This window comes from Malania oleifera, chromosome 13 (assembly GCF_029873635.1).
Source record: "Malania oleifera isolate guangnan ecotype guangnan chromosome 13, ASM2987363v1, whole genome shotgun sequence".
Taxonomy (NCBI): Eukaryota; Viridiplantae; Streptophyta; class Magnoliopsida; order Santalales; family Ximeniaceae; genus Malania; species Malania oleifera.
Genome location: NC_080429.1, coordinates 57,205,055 through 57,210,987, shown reverse-complemented (window position 1 = coordinate 57,210,987; position 5,933 = coordinate 57,205,055).

Sequence of the window (5,933 nt, the reverse complement as noted above, 5' to 3'; positions counted from 1 at the left end):
ACAAATTAATTGTTAATGGCCAAAAAAGGAGATTAAAAGTGATATAGGGTCCATCAGAATGGATGGAACACTAGAGGAAGTGGCATTGTTTCCCATGCAAGTCTGTAGAAATTTGTTTCCTATTTTGCTTGTTTGTTCCTTCCTCCCACTCATTTTAGAGTAGCTAATGGCAATAGGGTTTGATTTTGGTTACCAACTTGAGTAGGAGGAAGGAACAAACAAGCAAAATGGGAAACAAATTTCTACAGACTTGCATGGGAAACAATGCCACTTCCTCTAGTGTTCCATCCATTCTGATGGACCCTATATTACTTTTAATCTCCTTTTTTCGCAATTAACAATTAATTTTTGGTTGCACATAAATTAAACTTAAACCTTCAAACATAAATAACAGACTCCAACCAAAATTGGAATAACCACCAAGCAAGCAAGAAATCAAAGAAAAATTATATCACATAGTCCAAAATTGGTCCCTTTTGAATTTTTCTTTCCTTTCCCTAAAATGTTTAACAAATTTTTGGCAGCATGCCATCTATAAATAGAACATTTCCCAAACCTACAAGTCACAAAAGCATGCAATTCACAATATTTTTGCATCATACAAATACCATTTAGATTAAGACATGCAACAACCTAAAATTATTTACCAACAGACAATACACATCACTGCATCAGCCATGCAGGTGACGTTCCAATCAAGCATAATTGCTCATTCAAAAGAAAATATGTTAAAGTTCAAGGTGAATGGAAAGTAAACAATGGAACTAGAAATAATTCAAAGAAAGTTAAGAAAATTTGGGTTCCAAAAACTAACACCATGAATCCTTCATTGTAGGTGTGCTTTAGGACAACACCATAAAAGGAAAGTGGTACTTGGACAACGGTTGTTCAAGACACATGACCGGGTATAGGACCAAGTTCACCACACTAAAACAAAAATATGGGGGATACATGACCTTTGGTGACAATGCCAAAGGTAAAATTGTTAGCATTGGTAAAATAGGTAAATAACCCTCTCTTACAATTGATGATGTGTTGTTGGTAGATGGTTTTGGGCAGAAGTCGTAAATACTACTTGTTATGTTATAAATAGGGTATCAATTAGTTCAAGTCAAGATAAAACACCTTATGAACTATGGAAAGGTAGAAAACCCAACATAGCTAACTTCCATGTATTTGGATGTAAATGCTTTATTCTCAATAATAAAGATGATTTAGATAAATTTGATGCAAAATCTTATGAAGGTATCTTCTTAGGATATTCCACAAATAGTAAAGCCTATAAGGTTTATAATAAAAGAACACTTACTGTCATTGAATCCATACATATAACTTTTGATGAATTAAATAAAGAAATTAAGAATGATGAAATAGAAGATATCTCACAAAAAGAAGAAAATCTTGAAATAAAATGAGAAAATAATGATGAAACTTTAAAAGAAAATCCCAAAGAAAACCAAGAACTACCAAAAGAGTTGAAATATGTTAAAAGTCATCCAAGAGATCAAATTCTTGGAGAACCATCAAAAGGAGTAACTACTAGAGCATCATTAAAAAATATATGCAACAATTATGCATTTTTATCTCAAGATGAACCCAATAATATCGAATAAGTCTTCAATGACGATTCATGGATTATGGCTATGCAAGAAAAACTAAATCAGTTTGAAAGAAGTCAAGTATGGAAACTAGTACCTAAGCCCAAAGAACATTCAATCATAGGAACCAAATGGGTTTTTAGAAATATGAAAGATGAAAATAGGGTAGTTAGTAGAAATAAAGTTAGGCTAGTAGCACAAAGTTATAATCAAAAAGAAGGTATTGACTATGATGAAACCTTTGCCCCCGTAGCAAGAATGGAAGCAATTAGAATGCTCCTAGTCTTAAATGGGTATATAAATGAAGAGGTTTATGTCAAACGACCACCAGGTTTTGAAGATCTAAAACATTCCGATCACGTATTTAGATTAACTAAAGCCTTATATGGATTAAAACAAGCTCCTAGAGCTTGGTATGAGAGACTAAGCAAATTCTTACTCAAAAATGACTTTTCGAGAGGAATGGTAGACAACACTCTATTCATTAAGACTAAAAATAAATAAATGCTAATTGTTCAAATATATGTGGATGATATCATATTCAGTGTTATGATTTACCTCATTTTCCTGGGTCTCTCCATATCTCTTATCCAACTCAACCCAGATCTCCTGTGCACTACAACATGCCACAATTTCATGAAGAATATTAGTATCTAAAGCACTATACAATAAATCCATGGCATGTGAATTTGCATGCATTAAATTTATATCATTTTTTTATTGGCATACAAATTCCCTTATCAATCACCTACCAGGCCCTCTAATTCATAGATTTTACAAATATGCTCATTCGAATTTTTCAATGGCTATAATTTACACCACAAAACAAAGGAGGACTAGAAGGAGATTGTCCCTCGCCGAATAGGGATATACCAAATCGAGCCATTGCGATATTTTTTCAAAAAAATTTAAGTTTAGTGCAACGAGGCTCTGATACCAATTATTAGAATTGGTGTATTCCTAAGAGGGAGGGTGAATTGGAATTTTAAACTGTTATCCTATATTAAATCATAAATCAATATGATTTAGCTACCTAGGGTCTTTCTATACAATCCCAAATGCGCAAGTAGATATAATGTACGGAAATATAAACCATGTGCATCATTCACACCATAATGTACATGTGTGGTAAATATAAAGTGTGGAAATATAAACAAACACACGATATGTTATCGGGGTTTGGCCAACTGTGCCTACGTCCTCGCCTCTAGCTCACAAGCCTGAGGATTCCACTAAAGGCTCACTTAAAGGGTGGAGTGGCACTGATTACAACCAGGTCAATTAGAACAGGGTTGACCTCAACCTTTACAACCAGGTCAATTAGCAGGGCCGACCTTAACCAACACGCCTTATCAGGAAGGTGCACCTAACTTTCCTAACCGGGTTAAAGCCAATCCAGGACTATTTCAAAGGGCTAGTCTCCATCTTCAGGGTCGTGCCTGGAAATACAACAGATTTGAAATACAATACGCTGGTACAATGATTATACTTTCATGTAAAGCAGATATGTACCCAGTTACGCGCAATCACATACACCACCAAATGATACAATATGTAAGCTCAATGTGGTTTAATATATCAACTCTCATATATATTTACTATCAGTGTAATGTGTGCGTGAGAGTGTAAACCAATATAATATTTATGTCACAAGGTATTGAATCAAGTTGCTCAAACAAAGATATCAAACAAATATTATATATATATATATATATATATTTCAATCAGTAGATTTTCTCAATCATATGATGCTCAAGTGGTGTATATGTTTGGTTTGCAAAATGAGATTTAATCTTTGTATACAGAAAAATAGATAACTCAATGAATATTGCCACAAAGATCAATATCACATAAACAAATGTCTCTTCAAATATTTTTCAAGATAAAGCGCAATAGATATTTGAAAATGTTTTGAAAGAGTTTACTATATAAAATGCCTCGGTCATACTTCCCAAGATATTGCAATGAATGTGCAATAATCTAAAGTTTACTATAAGTCTTCTTAGGAGAGACTTATTAACAAAGTCCCCAAAGGACACTTAGGTTTGTCTCTCAAGAAAATCGTATCAACCAAGCAGAATAGGGAGAGCAAACCTTTCCAAACAAACACTCAATCAACTTAAATAGAGTTTAGGCAATAGTAGAAAGTAAGTATGAGTGAATGGGGTGAGAAAATGAGTAGTATGGATTTTGGGATTTTCAAAGAATTTCTCCAAATCAAGATTTCTAATCCTCTGCTAATCTTTGCAAATGATGGGTTATTTATAGATATTGGAAGAATTATAGTCGTTAGGACATGTAGGGTATTATTAATATTGTTTAAAATCATTTTAACCCTAATCAACCCTGTTTAAAAATATTTAACTACGATAAAAATGCAGGGCAACTCGAGAGCACCGGTCGGCCAGAATACTTTCGGTCGACCCAAGCTTATATGGTTCAGTCGACCTGGCCAGAAATGAACTGCCTAGGTCAGTCGATCAGACGAGTATGACCAAGGCAATTTTTTCCAAATCAGTGAGATTCTGTCGACTAGGGTGAAAATGAACTAACTGGTCGGTCGACCAGAATGGCATATCTGAGGCAATTTTTCAAAGTCAGCGTGGTTCGGTCGACCAGGGCTTGAATGAACTAAGTTGGTTGGTCGACAAGACCATTGGGAGAGCTCTCGAGGACCCTCAGTCGACCAGGTTGGTGTAATACAATTTTCTCTTGGTCGAACAGGAAGTCAAACTATTAATTTCAAGGGTATTCGGTCGACTAGGGTCAAATGAGCTTTAGAAGCTCGGCCGATCGGACTGTGGTCAACATGTTGACCCAAACCTGATTCGGTCGACTAGGGACAAAATGACCTGTATTGGTCGGTCGACCGAAAGTGCATAACTTGTGCAGTTCGGTCCTGTTTTATTCCACAATCACCCTATTCAAGTGCCTAACACATACAAGTGCAATGGTGAGTGTCATAAGGTCTTTTCTAGGTCTTTTTGAAGACAACAAAAAAATCTGGTGTCGGTTGACCGAAGGGTGTTCCCTAAGGTCTTTCAAAGGTCATTTTTAGTTTACGGTTGGTTTGAGCTTACCTATTAGATCATGCATGTGATGTGTGTGATCTTATTACAATCCAATCCCTATTTACTATTATAGACCCTTTGCATAGAAATGAAACACAATACAATCATAAATTGGGTCTTCAGTTTCAGTTCCTCTTTGTGCTATCACTATGATCTACCATTTAGAATACCTGCACATCAACTCGATAGACATTAAATACCTGAGTATTTGTCATAATCAAAATAGGGATATGACCTATAAGGTTAACAGTGGAGATCCCTCTCTAATGAGAACAACCCTATCATTAGGCAACGATTCAACAATCTTAAACCGTAAAAAATGAAAACAAGGAACGAACTTTGTTCATACAATTAAATACTCTCAAAATAGCATACTTGTACAATGTTAGAATCAATATACTTAAATAAAAAACAATAAAGAAGTTGAAGCTCAAGATTGTATCACGAGTATTCTAATTTAAGATTGTGGATTTCGAGAGTTTGAATCAGAAATTCGTGTGAAATTTTAGAAAGAACATAGCAGTGTTGGCCAAACAAGGCTTACGAATCTTATTTTATGATAACAAATCCAGGGAATTTAACATGTTTGGTTAAAGTGATGATGTTTTGGGAATTAAGCATTAGAATTCATGATCAAGTGCATTGATAGCCTATATTCCAAACAAGTCATCAAAAGAAAGCTCAACAGATCAAGTTTGTCAAATCTTATAAAAGCTTAAAGACTTATGAAGCTCAAAGTCAAGATGGACTCAAAGCAAGATATACATGAAAACTTCACACTTAGAGAGTACTGTTAAGGAAAGTATTATGTAAGCACTTCAATTTAAAATCAATACGGATGCTTTGAAGCTCTGTAGGAATGATTACAAACTTAGAAACCTATTTTTTAAGCCTTAGGAAACATATGTTTCAAATTTCAAATCAAAGGTTCCAAAATTAAAAGCTTAAAGAGTTTTCGGAAACAAAATCTTAAAAATAGTTCAAATGCATGCTTAGGAGATTGACAAGATTTCATCAGGCGACTGACAGATTATATAGTTTTTAAGAAAGGCAAAAAGAACTATGGTAGGTGCCTCACAAAATATTCTCAGGCGACTAACAATATTAGGGTGACTGAAAGAACATTGTCAGGCAACTGAAAGAGTACTGACTTTTGAAATATGCTAAGTTTTTAACGTGACTGGCGACTAATAGCTTTTGGTCAGGTGACTAACGTTCGTATTTTTTGAAATAAAGCAATGTTGAAAAGTCTTCAAAATTGTTT